Source organism: Agelaius tricolor, unplaced genomic scaffold, assembly GCF_023055355.1.
Source record: "Agelaius tricolor isolate 1412-34295 unplaced genomic scaffold, bAgeTri1.0.p SCAF_19, whole genome shotgun sequence".
Classification (NCBI taxonomy): domain Eukaryota; kingdom Metazoa; phylum Chordata; class Aves; order Passeriformes; family Icteridae; genus Agelaius; species Agelaius tricolor.
The window spans coordinates 14,293,677-14,310,446 of NW_027269279.1; the positions used below are offsets into that span (position 1 = coordinate 14,293,677).

At 48.4% G+C, this 16,770-nt stretch overlaps 1 long non-coding RNA gene across 1 annotated transcript; it reads left to right on the forward strand.

Annotated features, from left to right (window-relative positions):
* Positions 1-42: 42 nt before the first annotated feature.
* On the forward strand, positions 43-16,523 carry LOC139598265 (uncharacterized). Its single transcript, XR_011681844.1, has 7 exons — positions 43-571; positions 673-859; positions 1,817-1,904; positions 3,640-3,749; positions 3,842-3,938; positions 15,372-15,501; positions 16,394-16,523. It is a non-coding gene; the product is annotated as an uncharacterized lncRNA (long non-coding RNA).
* Positions 16,524-16,770: the final 247 nt, after the last annotated feature.

The window sequence follows — 16,770 nt, forward strand, 5'->3', positions numbered from 1 at the left end:
TCCTCACGGCGCGGGGGGGGTCCGGGGGGGCTGCGGGAGCGCGCCCCCGCTGGCCAATTGGGCGCGGCGGCGCGGCGGGAGCGCGCCCCCCCCTACACACAAACACACACTTCCCGCCTCAGTGCGAGGGTCGCGGGCAGGAGCGGGGACGGTCCCCGCAGAGAGGGACGGGCGTGATGTCGATGGCGCTCTGCGTGAGGCAGGGACGGGACAGCGAGGGGTGGCGGGAGCCGGGCGGCACCTTAGCGGGGACAGTCAGCGGGGCCGAGCGCCGGGGCTCCCGGGCTGCCCCCGCCACCGCCCTCCCCACCGGCTGACATTTGCCATGCGCAGACAACACGCACTTCACCAAACAATTCAGCCCGAGCCCCGCTGCAAATTCGCTGGGTTATTTTTCTCCTCGTTCTCCGCTTGTTTATGGCTGACGCTATCTCGCCTGCACCGCTCCCTCGGTTTCATTATCTCTCCTCGCAGATGGACCGTAGCTTTTCTTCTTCACAGGGCTTCTCTCTGCTGGTGCTAGAGCTCCCTCTCCTCTCCCCAGCTCTGCATCCCTCACTCTTGCTCACAGGTGATGTTCCCAATTTGGTCCCACCTCATCCCCCTCAGCTCCAGCCCCAGTCCTTCCTGCCGTGGCTTCTCCTTCCCTGAATCCCATTTACTTTATTCCAGGTGAGCCTTCCCCAGTGAAGCGCTTCACTCCAGCCGTCCTTCCTCCTGCAGCAGTCCTTCCTCCTCCTCTGAAGAGCCCAGCATCCCGTAGAATAAAGCCAATGGCGCTAATGTAATGATAGTGCCATTGTGGCCATGGGAGCAGGGCAGTGACCATCCCCTGTGCTGGGGCACCTCCAATCCCGGGGTAAGATTTCAGCCCCTCAAGATAAGACAGATACTGAGGGGCTGGAGAGTGTTCTGGGAAGGGTCTGAAGCACCAGGAGGGGCTGAGGGAGCTGGGAAGGGGCTCAGCCTGGAGAAAAGGAGGCTCAGGGGGGATCCTCTGGCTCTGCACAGCTCCTGACAGGAGGGGACAGCCGGGTCAGGGTTGGGCTCTGCTCCCAGGGAACAAAGGATGAAGCAGCCTCAAATTGTGCCAAGACCAGTTCAGATCAGATATTGGGGAAAATTCTTCACTGGAAAGGTGGTCAGACACTGGCACAAGGTGCCCACGGCAGTGGTGGAGTCACCATCCCTGGAAGTGTTTAAAAAACAAATGGACATGGTACTTCACAATATAGTTTAGTGGGCACAGTAGTATTGGGCCAAAGGTTGGACTCAATGGCTTTGGAGGTCTTTTCCAGCCATAATGATCTATGACTCTCTATACTCTTTTTCAAAAATAGTAATAGAAAATCTGTGGCCACACAATTACTGAAATTGAAACCTGCCCTATTTTCCATTTCCTTTGTAAAGATGTCCTGTAACCATGCTGTAACATATGTTCTTAGTATTATTATTTAGAAGAAATTTGTATTTCCTGACGTGCTCAAATATCAAAACAATCTCTAAAAATTCCAGTCAATAGCAATAATTGTTCTGGTTTTGCTGTGATATAGTTGTCTCTTGAATTCCAGCTAATGGCTCAGCTGATCAATATTTTATAGGGAGTGCTGCTTACCATGCAGCTCTTACATAAACACTGTTGGGAAGAGAGAAATCCCTGAGCTGACAGAGCAGAAAGGCAGGATGGCCTCCTGGGCTTGGCTATTAATTGATAAATTTACTAAAACTTCTTTCCAGCCTTTTTATTGATTCATCTAAATATACTTTAAGTTACATTCTTAGTTCATACAGGATGATGAATTTATTTAATCTGCAGGATTAAAGAAGTGCAACAGTTTCCAAGGATTCAAAGGCGTGGTGGGAAAAGAAAAAAAGCTTTTTACCTCATTGGCAGAGAATTTAAGGTAAAACTACCAGTGTTTTTATTTTTTTCATGCAAACCTGTAAGATTTATATTGGGTGATTTGAATTTAGAGATTTAAGAGGTACTGAAATTCCAGCATAATTTTTTTGTCTTGGTCCCCTGGGCTCCATAAAGTGGTACTTTGTATGTTCTTAGAATAAACAGAATCACATCAAAGATACTGGCTACATCACAAGTTTTCACTGAGTGACCCACATGATGCCAAATTTTGTCTGGCTACTGGTCAGAGACAGCTTTTGATCTCCACTAATAAAATAATTCCTCTTCCCCAGCTTTTGTTTATGGGTTTGAAGGAGGGAGTTGGGATGGAAGGAGACATCTGACTTGTCAGACCCTCCTTTGGTAAGCTTCACATGGGGGTTTCAAGGTTGTGCAGGATCCTTGCTCCCCCAAGGAGCTCCCATTAGACTTTTAACCTATAGGCTCCCATCCTGCTCCTCCACTTGATCCTTTGGGTGGAACAGTCACCCAGCACTCACCAGCCCAGCCACTCCCCACCTTCCCCTGTTGTTACCAAGTTCCATGGAAACACCCTGCATGTGCAGTCAAGGAACAGTTCTCTTCAACTTCATTAGCTCTGGCTGGGACAGATCTCATGCTGTCTCCTGAAACACAGAATTTTTAATTTCACTTTGCTTTTATTGTGTAAATTTTTCTCTGTTGAATTCAAGTAGCAGATTAAATGCATGAAGCAGAAAACCACAAACACCAGTGATGCTTGGATTTATTTTAAGTGTGACTGAGATTTGTTTTAGAGAACAAGAAGTGGTTTGAGGTTGTATTTGTTATTTCCTCACCACCACCTTCTGATGGGTGTAACAGCCAGCGTGTCCCTAAGGCAGCACCTGAGTGGGCCATGTCTGTGACATCCTTTAAGGAAGATGCTTCCTCTGGATCACTTTCTTAGCCAGCACAATGAGCCATCCTGGCAGAGCTGGGAGCCTCCATCAGGCTGGATCCTGAGCCCTGGGTTCATGCTGGACTTGGTTGTGCTGCTTCCCTGTGGAGAACTCTGACCACCCTTCCAAAATACTCTGGGACTGCTTTCCTTTCTCAGAGACTGAGTTAGAGGAAATATTTCACAGAGCAATAGCTGGGCAAATGCAAATCCTCCTTGCAGAGTTCTTTTAACTTCTAGCCACTAAATACACATTTAGTCTATGGAACTGTATTTACTTCCCCTCTCAGAGGAACAAGCTTTGTCAGCTGTAATGATGAGCTGTTGTTTGACATTCATAATATTGTACTTGACTGCTTATCTGATGGAGGCATGCAAAGCTATTTAGGGGCTTCTGAAATGTGACAGCCCACATGATGCTTTTTTAGACTTCACAAACCGCCTTCAGGAGGCAGGAGAATATGGCTGGCTGGAACAACAGCCTGCCTTAATGCCAGCAGGGCTGCTGGGGCTGGGGAGCAGGAATGGGCTTTGAAAGTTTGCAGCTTTTGTTGTGTGCAGTCAAAGGAAGAACTTGCAGCCTGAAGGAGGAGCCATTGTGGATGCCATGGGTGGGGTCTGTGGGGATTATTGATCCTGCCTGGGAACAGCATAAAGATGGAGGCAAATATGTTCAAACCTGTTTGGACCATCCACAGACAGAAGGGGGCTCAAGGGAGACAGCTCAGATGCCCCATTTCATGCTATCTTGTCTTAATAAACAGAAAGATCTCACTTTCTGACAAACTTGTGTGTCTTCATCCTTACTGACATGCAGAGCAGTCATTTCAAGTTTTGTTTTGAATCCTGGAAGCCTCCAGGTGAAAGAACTCATTTAGGAAAACCCAAACTCAACAAATCTTCTGGCTTCTTTTCACAGATGAACAGGTAAACATTGGCAAATATTGTGAAAGACTGTTACTCCTTCATGGTCTTGAAAAATTATAAAGTATCACAATGTTTATCTCATTTTTCCACAGCAGAAGAGCACAAGGGTTGCCTTTGACATCTGTTCCATATGAACCCACGGAAGCTGAGTAAATGGGTGGGGCATTCTCACCTCCTTGCAGTGCCCAGGTTGGTTTTCTGTTCTCTATTTTCATCCTTCAAATTGCTATTCAATTTATTCATATCACTGAGAGGATTTCATATCCCAGATGACATGCACAGATTAAATAAGCAAGTAAGCAGTAGAAAATCTTTTTATGTGACTCAAGAGAGAGGATAAATCCCAGTCCAGATGAGTGGAAATCTCTGACTCCTCTGGGACCAGGATTTTACTTGCAGGCTTTATGGTTGTCTCATTGGAGTGGTCTTTTTGCCAAAAGCAATGCAGAAAATTCCACTTATCTGACAAAATGTCTGCCACTAGGAGGTGGCTTCACTCAAATATACATTTCTTTGAGATGAAGACAAACTTAAATTTATTGCTCATTTCATTCATAACCAGAAGTTCTCCTCACTTGCCCAACTGCTGAATCAGCTTGGGTACCTCACCCTTGAGTCAGCACAGCCCAAAATAGAAACTTGCTCCATTTCCGAAGAGAGGAAGTACCACTGTTGTCTGCAAATACAGCCACATCTGACATGCTTTTATAGCTACAAACACTCAGTGCAGGCACTTGCAAGGCACTCTGCTGCTTAAAAAAAAAAAAAAAAGGAAGTAAAAAGGCACTTTCTTATTCAAAATAGGAGTGTCAGGGTTGCTATGAGTGGGACTGTGGGGATGTGGGAGTCCCAAGGAATAAAGAGCAAGAGAAGGACTTTACAAGTGGCAGTCATTGATGTCACCTAGCCCAGCCCAGCCTCAAGCTCCCACTCCACCTGCTTGCAGTTTCTCAAGACATACTCAGGAATCAGGCAGACAACAAACAGGCCATAACCAAACTGAAGCAAAGTCTTAAGCCATTAGGAAATAATGGCAAGAAAACATGGTAGAAGCTCTAGAACACTGACTGGAGATCAGCTACGAGCATTCCCACGGTAGAGCTGAGTCAGTCCTGCTGCCATGAGGTAACTCCACTTTATAGCACAGCATAAAACAGCAAAAAACCTGGGGAAATGACCAAGAGCTGCAGTCAAATAGTGGGAAGTGACACTAAAGTCATCACAGGACTTCATGAGTAGGTGGAAGGCAGTGCAAAGGCACATAAAAATAGTCCTATGTGATACAAATGAGGGAGGATTTTCTGTGGCTCCAAGTCAGGACAAGAAGTAGAAGAATGAGGAAAATGTGAATTCCTTCGATCTGCCCTTCTCAAGCTCTGCAGTTTTTTCTCTTGCAAATGAGTATCTGTGGTATTTGGCATCCTACAAAAGGACCCCCCTTGTCCAGCAGCACTGGGGTGCCCCCTTCCCATGGGTGCTCCTGGTTTTCCTTTCCTGCATGCTGCAGGATGATGTTGTGTTCTTCCTGGTCCAAGCAAACTGGTGCTTCCATGAAATGTGTCTGAATTGGCTCTATTTTCCACAAGGAAAGGCCACTCCAGTGGGCAGACAAAAATCAGTAACCACTTTCAAACCATGGGCAGACAAGATGTGATCCTTGGCACAGGATTTTCCTGCAGTACTGTGGAAGAAACTGTAGATACTTGAAAAATTTGTCATTTCAGGTGACTTCACCTTCACAACAGATTGAAGGTTGCAACACACAATTTTACCATTTTGGGATTTTTGCAACAATGCAGTTGCAAATTGAAACATGTTTTATATTTAGTGTTTTGGATTCTTCACTTGAAAGAGGTGGGGATGAGGATTTACAGGTGTAATTACAGGATTGTGCAGTCACCTCATGCACACACTGCAGCTTTGGGAGGAAGACCTACTGCAAATCCACAGAAAACCCCAGCTGAGGAATTGCATGTGCCACAAGCAATTACACACCATAAAACTTTGTGAAACATTTGCTATGTGTGCACTAGGCCCTTTTTAAATTTAGATTTCTGGGAAGAAGAGAATTGCTGGGGCATTTCTGTGACCTGATCCCTCGTCTTGGTTGATCCGCGCTGGAAAGGTGACCCCGGGCTGAGCTGGGAATGGATCTGGTGAGAGCCATTGCTGTCTGATCCAAGCACAGTGTTCCCAACTGTATCCCTGAATAGATTCACTTGCTCTTTCCCTGGCTCTATTTTAGCCACAAATCTCTTATTCTGCCCTGTGGGTGCCAACATTTTTTTAAAACATTACCAAACTCAGTAATATTGGATTTCTGGTGCACTTTTTTTCCCCAAAAGGGTTGAAGTGAATGTTCTTTTCACCTATACCTAGGATTTCACCTGTGTGCCTGCAGCTCTGGTGACATCCAGAAAGATACATGACCTTTACTCCTTCAGTGGAGCAGATAGATCTCAGCAACTTAGCAATGTTGTGACAAGTATGAAGTGGAAGGCACTGAGAAACTATGAAATCGATTTTTAGTTTGTATTTAAGACAATTTCTGCATACTTTTGTGTTCTCAGGCTTGGGAAAAGTTCAGTTTTGTCTACAAACACAGCAACCAGTTGTTCAATTTTTTGTTGTGGTGGTAGGATTGAGACTTAGATGAAACAAGAAAGATTCACACAGGGCACTTTATAGAATCAAACAATCATGGAATGGTTTGGCTTGGAAGGGACTTTAAAGATCATCTCTTTCCAACCCCCTGCTGTGGCAGGGACACCTTCCACTAGAGCAGGTTGAATGTGAAAGCAAACACCTTCCAAAAACTCATGTTCAAAAATGAGCATGAATGCATGTTTGTGCCATGTGCCTTGTTCTGTTTCCAAAGGAAACAAAAGAAGAAAATGTTGCTGAGAACACTAAAACATGGCAGAGGTGGTTATCACATCCTCCAGGCATTTCTACCTGTGGTGCTGCCCTGACAGATGTGTTGTATTGTGGAAATAAAGTGTGAAGTCACTCAGGACAGGGTCCTGCTGGTTGTAGATAAGGCAAGGACATGAATACCTTTTGACAGAGGTAGGAGGGAAGGCTTGCTTCCACAGGGGAAGGGGAATAGTGGTTCTGAGAACTGAAAACACAGCAAATGTCTGTTAGAAGGGGGAGCTGGGGAGCAGGACAAGGTGGCACATGGAGCCCAGGGAAAGGTCACAGAGGGAGAAATGCTACAATCCAGCCTTTATTGCCTAATGGTACCAGGATTTAGGAATGGGCCCTGATCCTTTTATAAACCAGGAATCTCCTTGATTGGTGAATGGGACAACCAACAGCCAACATCAATAAGCAAAAATCACAGCCCTGTGCTTTGTGGCACACATTAAACTCTCAGTGGAACAGTCAGGGAAAATCCCTCTCCAGCAATTTCCCACCAAAGGTTTCCTCCACACTGCAGCTTCCAGAAACTCTGAATGATTTTTACCTGTGAGAACTGCTCAGAGGTTGCTTGGTAGATTTAGTGAGATGAGCTATTCACCAAAGGGAACTTGGTAATGATGGTGCTACTTTGTGTGATCTCATGCCTAAAACTGTCCCACATCTTGTCTATTTATTTGGGAAAATAATTTCTAGAGCACTTGGAAAGCAAAACCAGGAGCTGAAATTGCCTCTCAGTATTTCTTGAGTCCAAACAAAAAACCAAATAAACAAGCTCATTGTGTGTCTTACATAGTCAGTCAAAACATCTGTTACTAATGTTCAGTTCCTGGGTACCTGGAGAACCTGTTCTTGAATAAGCTGCAAAGCTGAAGCCTGGCTGAAAATATTAAAGTAAGGTATCCCACCATCTTCAGCTGAAAGATTTTTCACAATTCTGCAGTGATTTTGGGAGGCAGAGCCATGTGGCCAGAGAAGGAGAAAAGGCTCCAGCCATGCACCAGGGAAGTGGGGACTGAGAAGCAGATTGCTTGTTCTCAGTGGTTTTTTCCTGTCTGTTCATTTATCCTCTTTTACCATCCTTGTTTCCATTCCTTCCTCAGCTTGATCTCTGTTGAAGAGCAGAGAAAATATTCTGTTCCCCTTTCACAGTTGTAACATATTCATTAAGTCTCATTCCATTATAACTCAAATAACTATTGCCATGTTTGATTCTTTATTTGGACCATTTAAGCTCTTAATGAAGAATTTTCCCCTCATCTGCATCTCTTGCTTCCTTTTTTCATTGAGTTCAGTTCACAGTCTAGTCCCATGGACTGCTTTAGACACACTTTGAGTGGAGGTGTTTGGATTTTTACCTGATTTTCCCTCCTGCCCTGTCTCACCCCTCCAGCTGCACTGCTCAGACCAGGAGGCCCCAAGTCCATCACTTTGCTACAGCCTCACACTCCTTCTTCCAAGCCAGAAATGTGGGCAGAGCTCTGGGAGAGATTATCATCTTCCAACCTCAGCCTGAGTGCAAGGCAGCCCACAGCCCACCTCTGTCCCTCGATGAGCAGTTGTGCTTCTCTAACCATGGAAACTTCAGCAACACGGGGTTGCTGCCTTCATTTTCCCCCAGAAAGGCAACACACAGCAGTGACAGTTTAGTGGCAGACTATTTCTTTCTCCAACAGAACAGAGCTTCAGGTGGCCACTGCCTGGAGCCCACCACCTCTGCACTGCTCAGTGTCCTAGGAGAGGATGCAGATGTAGAATTTTTGGGCTGAGGTCTTATTTAAATTATATATTAGGCTGAAAAATGAACACACAGGAATGAAGGATGCTCCCAGTGCCTGTGGGTGCTGCAGCAGCGTGGAGCTGACAGCAAAGATGGTCTGGGCTGCTCCATCCTCCTCCTGCATCTCAAGGCAAAGATGTGGCAAACACTGTGGACTGAAAGAAGTCCCTTTTATAGGCCTCAAATCTTACAGAAAATAAAGAGATACAGGGCTGAAGAAACCTCTTAGGCTGGAAATGTATTCAGTGTTTCTGCAGAATAGGGAGAGCACAGAGCTTCACTCACAAAAGCAGCCAAATCTACAGGACTGTGGGCTTGGAAGACTTTTATGTCTAGCAAGTAATAACTGTCTTTAATTAGCTTTGTTTACATGATAGATGTCAATGTCAAGCTCTCAGTGAAAAGGGCAGAATGTCCTTAGTGGGAAATGTGAGTTTTGAAGCCTGACAGCATAAAACCAGCGGGAAGGTTTGTGCTCAGACTGCTGGGGAGAAAAATCACCTTTGGCTCAACAAAACAGGAAGGATTTCAAGCCCACAGCAGAAGTTTTTCAAGAAACTAATGAAAATGGAGGATTATAGTTTAAACTGTTTTGCAATCGCTGGCCTCAATCCTGCAGACACTTTTCACACACACTCAACTTTATATCTGTGGTTGGTTTTGCTGACCCTCATGGGATTATTGACACCTGGAGATAGAAGTGAAGGCCAGACTGTTTACAGAGCAGAGTTTAAACTATAGCATTTTAATTAAAAAAAAAAAAAAAATATATCAAGGTCTGCATAATCGGCTCATTGGGATCCTTTATGTTTGAAAAAAAAAAAACCTGAGAAATTCAGGAATTAAGATTCATGAGGTGGTCTCAGATCTGCTCCCTTGTGTGAATAGGACCTTTTGTCACAGCACTGGGCCACAAAACTTATTCAGCAAATATTGAAAAAAAAACCCACCTTCATAAAATTTGAATCTATGGCTCACATGCAAATACTGTCTGCATTTCTTTCCTCTCTAAAAAAGTATGTTTGACCACTACCTGAGACTGAAAGGTTTCCCCTCATCAACAGAGAGCAACTAATTGGGAAAAAAACCTGGTTTATAATTTTTTTTTAAATTTTGATTTTTTTCTTTTCTATCTCAGCAGTATATTGTACCTGACGTGAAAGAACTTTTTGAAATCCCTGAAACAGGAATAAATCCCCTCTGCAAGCTCTGGTTCCACCATTTATCAGGCTGTTGGTGCAGGAGCCAAGCTGCCATTGGGCTGACTCACATTTTGGCATTTGGAGTTTATGTACGTGATGACGATGTTTGCAAGCAACAGGGGAAAAACCCTGTGTTCATCAGCACCATGATCCCAGCAAAACCTTCCCTCCTGATGTGCATCAGCAGAGCCCAGGGATGTGGCCAGAGCCACAGGCTGCTGTGGGCACTGTTGTCACCACTCTTTGCCACTCAGCACCACAATCCCCATGTTGCATCCCAGACCTGCAGCTGGCCAGGCCCTGTGGCTGCAGGAGCCCCAGATCTGCCCAAATTTAGGCACACCTGGTGCCCCTTTGCCCTGCCCATCCATCCTGACCCTCTGTGATTCTGCCAGCATCCTTTGTGGCTCTGGAGAGCCAGCTTTGGCACTCAGGACACCTTTCACATGATCTTTATCCCCCCAGGTCCAATATTTTCAAGGTATTATTCCTGGCACTGGTATTGTCCTTGACACCGGGTTTATTTTTATCTCACTGGCCCTTTTTATCTCCAGCTCTGTTGCCCTAAGTCTTATCTTGTTTTTTGCCTTTTCCCAGGCTTTAAGGACCTGATGAGGACTCTGGTCACACAATGACCTGGCAGACTTGGCTGTATGTGGTTGTCACTCCCACCTGCCTCTCCTGGCATTCCCTAAGCTTTAACCACAATTTCTGGCTGCATCACAGTCCTGTTGGTCACTGGGGAGAGGCAGAATAGGTTGTCCCTTCAGGCCCTGCCACCACAGTTCCTCTAGGTGTTCTCAGGCTCAGGCTGACCCATCACCACCTGCCCCACATCCCACCTCTGACATCCTGCCTCATCCTTTTCCAGGTGAAGAACCACAGCTGGAGTAAAATGGGGACACTTCCATGGGAAAACCCTGTCCTGGGATGCAATAACCCCCACAGCCTGTTCAGTTTTGCCATGATTGTGTTTGTGGGCACAGCTCTGCCACAGAGCTTGGGCTGTGCCGGGCCCTGCAGGGTTGGAGGCCAGGCTGGCTCTCCTGGAGCCTTTGGCTGAGTCTGTCACCATTTACCTAAACAGGAGCAGGTCTCAGCTGCTGAAAATCCCATCCCGATCTGCTGCAAAGTGGATATAATTTGTTAAAAGCTTTATTGGGGCAGTAGCACCCCTTCCTCTTGCTGCAGCATTTGGATTTCTGCCCATGGAGAGGACCAAAGAGAGCATCAGGATCCAACTAGGTGAGCAGATACCCAGAGCACAGCCTTGATTTTGGCTGGGGCTGGCGCTGCAGCTGCAGCTGACATGAACTTTCTACCGGTGGCAATGGGTCAGAGGCAGCTGGGGCTCCTTTCCTTCCCTCTCCAGCCCTCGCCTTTGGGAGCTGTGGGCAGGATTAAGGAGAAAAAGCAATGTATGGGTCATGGGAAGAGGGAAAACAGCAGCAGCTCGGCCAGCCGAAGAGGAAACAGGGGACACAGATGTCTGTGGAAAGCTGAAGCCACTTACAGAGGATGCATTTACTTGTATTTCCTTCCAGAAGAGCTTAATTGCAATGTTTTTTAATGACAGGTAGGATGGGAGCTGGGCTTCTGCCTAAGCATTTCTGTGTCCTGCATAAAAGTGCTGAATTTAATATTAACAACAATTAATCACCAGGAAGCAGCCGGCAACATTCCCTGCCCGGGAGTGCTCGGTTTGCATGCTCAGCCCCACCAACCTCCATCCCCAGGCCAATGGCACTGGAAAGTCACAAGGAAGCAAGGGCATTCCCTGTGCTGCTGGATTTTGATCTGGAGCTGAAGTGGTGGTGGCACCAGCATCCTCTTCCCATTCCCACCAACAGAACACAGGTGGTTTTGGGTACCTGTTGTCTCTCCCACGGGTAGGAATTTGCCACTTGCCACCACTCTCACCCACATTTTCCCTCACTCTGCCCCAAAAGGCTACTGGGATAATTCCAGATCAGAGCAGTCCATGTGGGTTAGGGTGGATTGCAGGTTTGCCAGGATGCTGATGGATTTCTCCTGTTGTTGATACAGTGACTCGCTCTCTCATTAGCAGCACTAATTGCTCATTGCAAGTTTTGCACAGGTACATGAGTATTTTGGAACAGCTCATCTTTGCATCCTGTAATTAAATGACCACTAATTAACATGTTAGAGAAGGAGGAGCCAAATGCTCCATTCCATGCTGCCCATCCATAGAATAACTGCTGGGAATTCACCAAGTTGGTGCCTGGGCTGCAGCAGCTCCTGGTGAGGGACAGCAGTGTGTGAGCACCCTGTCATCCCTCTGCCTCTGCTCTGCTTAGAGGTACCCCCAAGCCCTGGCCCACCACCCCCCTATTTTTCAGGGGTAACATTTGCTGGACACCTCATGGAGTGAAAATTCCCATCCCAGGGCTCCAGGCTGCCCTGGCTTCTCTGATGCTTGCCCTGAATATAATATAGGAGTACTAAAGCAAGTGGTGATCCCTTGGGGCCAATATCCAGGCTTTTCCCATCTCCCTCAAGCAGACAGTCCTTTTGGACATTCCTTTTCCCAAGGCAGACAGCTCCAGAAGCAGCCTTGCTCCCCTTCCTTCACCCAGTGTCCTCCAGGAAACACCAACGTCACGTGCAAACCCCAGTTCTGGGTCTAAACCCCTTTGCAGTCTGAAAATCCTTCTCCCATGGAGACGTGTGGATGTGGCACTTGGGGACATGGTTTGGTGGTGGCCTTGAGGACATGGTTTGGTGGTGGCCTTGGCAGTTTGGGATTTGATGATCTTAGATGGCTTCTCCAACCTGTGATTCCATTGGTGTCAGCTGGGGGAAGTGCTCCCAAAGCCCCTGCACAGTCTTCAGGACAGGGCTTTACTTGCCTTCCTGGTTCAATGTCCTGCACATTTTGGGCAAAATGTGTTGATTTTGGGTTTCTCACAGACACAAACTGACGTCGGTGCTCTGCTTTGAGGCAGGAGGTATCTGTCTGACATGTCCTGAACTTCATGTTGAAACTCTTCCAGCTCCAAGCCTGAGCTAGACCATGTCCTGGGAAGGGATGCCAGAGGGCTGGGGTCTGTGGAAGCCAGGGTGCTTTTGGGGCTGCATGGAGTTCCACAGACCCAAAAAGGAGGGACTTACTTACATGGAAGAGGTGTTTTGTTTGCTCCAGGAGCTGTGAATGGCAGCTTGAACCAGTCAGGCATCTGCTGCCAGCAGGGAGAGTGACAGCCCCAGCTCTGCGATGTCCACCTGGACAGAGAGTGAGTGGCTTCATAAACATGTCACAGCCACTGGGATCTTACAATTGCAGCACAGGGAGTTTTGAGAGGAAAGGTTTGGATGGAGTTTGGCCCCAGCATTGGATGCATGGGAACAGCAGAAAACAGACTGGGTGGGGACCTCCACTGTGCAGCAGGCAGAGCACCAGGGCTCCCCCCAGCTCCCAGCAGACCTTTCCAAAAGCTTTTATTCTTTTTCTGATGATTGGATGCGGGATATTTTCATGGCTGCAAGAGATGCCACCGAGGGGCTGACGTGGTGGAGGACAACCAAAAGGGACTGTAAACCCCTTGGCTGGTGTTTGAGGAGCTTGGGGAGACCTCTGGAAAACTTGGTGGGAGCACCCTGGGCACTGGCAGGATCCAGCCGCCGCCAGGCTCTCGGCAGCACCGGCAGCTCTTCCCCAGCAATGTCACTATGATAAATGTTTGTCTTTTCCGTCCAAGAGATACAGCAGAGCCACTGCCAGCACCATGTCTCAGTGGAATTGGGGTTTGCACTGCCAGGAGCGTTACCGGCTCATGATTCACATCTTTACAGCAGCTTTGGAAAGAAAATGTGCTTCTCGCCAGGCAGACCTTCATGCACGTCGAGATGCCACAGTTTTTCCAGACTTTCCAAAGGAAGCCACAGCCAAATGAGACATTCCTTCTCTTTTTCCAGCTTTCTTGGAACAATCTTCTTTGATTAGTAAGTGAGACAGATAGTTGGAAAGAAAGACAGACAGACAGGCTGGGAAGAGGGTTATAATGAGGAGTTTGCATGAGCCCCAGTCGCCGGTGGGAAGGTATCTCCATCCGCCCCTTGCTGGGTGGCTGCTGGGAGCCCCAGCCGTACATTTTAGTCCCACACCCTTTGTTCTCCCCCATGGTACCCAGCCCCTGTCCTCCTCTATGGTACTGCCCTCCTGCCCTCCTCCATGGTCCCCAAATCCCTGTCCTCCTCCATGGTTCCCAAATCCCTGCCCTCCCCCATGGTCCCCAGCCCCTGCCCTCCTCTATGGTACTGCACTCCTGCCCTCCTCTGTGGTCCCCAACCACTTTGTCCTCCTCCATGGAGGAAAAAAGAGGAGCAGGGAGACATCCATGAAGGGGACAAACCTCCCTCTTTCCTCCATGGTCCCTGACCCCCTGCCCTCTGCAGGGATCCCAACCCCCCTGTCCTTCTCCATGCTCCTCCTCCATGCTCCTCAAATCCCTGCCTCCCTCCATGATCCCCAACCCTGCCCTCTGCTGTGATCCCCAGTCCTGAGTTCTCCTCCATGGTCCCTGACCCCTGCCTTCTGTCATGGTGCCCTAACAGCATGTGCTGAGGCAGGTGGGATCTGTCTCACCAGGGAGGATCACACTGCCCTGAGGCACAAAGCAAAGGGGTTGAGGTTTGCTTTGCCTGTATGGCACAAGGAGACAGGTTGGAAAAGCAGCCAAGTGACTCAGGCATGGCTGGCAGGTCCTGTGCGAGGGACAGAGGCCAAAGATGGGGTGTAGGGAAGAAGATGGGAGTTCCTGCCTTGCTCCCTGCAGCTGCACCCCCTCATCCACCCCAGTGCCAGTGCTCTCTCCCACACCAGGAGGAGAAACAAAACAAGCATCTCCAGGGAGTGTGTTTGGAAAATATCAGGTTTTATTAGACAGGCTGATGTTCAAGCTGACAGTTTTATCCCAATGCACATGATCACGGGCATCTACAGGGCCTGTGTCCCAGCTCCCTCCCTCCCATGAAGCTCTTAGGCAAGATGTTAAACTCCCCCAAATTCTGAGGGGGTTTGGGTTTCTCAGCAGAATGAAAATGTCTCCCTGCTCCCCATTTTTCCACTCCCAGATTCCCAGAGGTCTCCTGAGAAAGCTCTGTGAGAACTGGGCTGGGAACTGCAATCCTCTTGGGACTGACAGCCACCTGGATCCATGGGAGAGGAGGCATCTCAGCAATGGCATCTCCCTGAGGCAGCACGGAGCTGGGTCAGGGTGTGTCACAGGGAACAGACCACCAATGCCATGGCTTTGGAAGGAGAACCCAAAAGAGCCATATTGGGGGGGAAAAGGGTTTTGGCTGTCGTGGGGGAGCCCCATCCAGCACACAGGCACCAAGGCTTTGCACAGGGCATGCAGGTGCTGCAGGGAAGAGGAAGGGAGGAGAAGAGGTGATGAGGGCTGGAAAATAAAGCAAGAAAAAAGTAAACCAGAGAAAGGGTGGGGACAACGATGGGAGTGGCCTGAGAGCACTTCAGTGCCTTCAAGGTCAATACTTCTTGTGGGGCAGGGGGCCTTTCCCTGGGTACCCCATGGGCTTTAGGGTGACAGAGGAACTAGGAAAGAGATGGTGCAATACAGTGCTTGCAAACAGAAATGTTTGAAGGCCTTTGCTTTTTGTGACAATGACACACAGTGTGATAGCAGGAACAGTGACAACATCAGCCAGTTTCTGTTGGTGATTCTATTCCATTAGCTCTTAAAAAACCATGCAGACCAGTCCGACAGAGGAGAGTGAACAACAGATGGAGAGGAAAACTGATGAGCAACGGGATCATGGACAAGAAAGAAGGAACGACAGTGGAGGGGCAGCAGCACTGGGGCAGGTTTGAGACCTCACAAGCACGTCCCTTCTCTCCACACTGCTCTGGCTGCTGCTCTCTCTGACACTGCTGGCCTTCCCTTGCACCTCTGCTCCCTCTGCACTGCAGGCAAAATCCCTCTTCCTGAACCACGCCCTGCCCTGTGCTTGGACGTAGATTTCGGTCTCAGCTTCATTAGTTCAAATGTCAAGTCCTACCTTGAAGCAGAGGCCAGGAACATTCAAGTCCCTGCAGCAGCATCCCCTCAAACCCACCTGGACTCAAGGGGACCTCTTCATGGCAGTGCCTGGGGGACATGGAGCTCTCCCAGGCCTCCTGCCATAGCTCACTTCCTGTTGCATGTGTGGAGATGCCCTTTACACCCTCCCCATCACAACACAGCCTTCCATTCCCAGCTTTCTCTTTCCCTCTTTCATTCCTTTTGCCTTTTTCTTGCTTTAGCCAGCATCTCCATGTCCTCTTGCTTCTGTCCTTTTTCTCCAGAGGTTTCCTGGAGAGCAGTGCTTGCTGTGGGTGTTTGGCAGGAGGAAGGACTTTCAGCAGGTTCTTGGTGGGCTTGAAGGTGCCGATTTGCCATCCAGGACGAAACTATCACCTGGTTGGTTTGGGCTCAGCTTGGCAGACAGCGATGCTGTCCATGAGGGCTAAGTTTCAAGGTCAGCTGTCCATGGGGAACTTCACCCTGCTCGGGTGCTTCCAAAGCAATACTCCTTCAGGACTGAGCACCGATGCTCAGAGACGAGCCAACAAATGGCTAAAAAGGGAGGAGTTTGGAAAACAAGCCCCAGAAACCTGCCTGGACTGTCCTGGGGAGGACAGATCACCAGGTAGGCAAAAGGGATGTGACCTTTTTAACTTCACAGCTAATGATGCCCCTTCCTGCCTCCCTCCACAGAGTGCAAAACCACGGAGGGCTGACTGAGAAAAGAGCAACATGGACTTGAACAAAGGCAAACTGCCAAACCCTCACCCTCGGAGCGCTGCTGGTCCAAAGACAAGACTTGCTAGCATGGGTTTTGAGGTTAAGGACACACATAGGCATGAAGTGCCTTCTTCTGTGCTGGTCCAGGGAAGGAAACCCTGCTCACATCTCCTTGTGGGACCATCTGGTTTGGGGTGCTGGCCCTCCTTCTCCAGCACAGCTCAGCCAGTGATAGCTGCTCCTTTCCACCCCATTTCTTCCTTTGCCATGGACTTGCAAATCCCATCACGGCTGCCTGTCTGGAGCTACAAACGTCCCTGCAAATGCTCCTTCGTAAGTCAAACACCCAC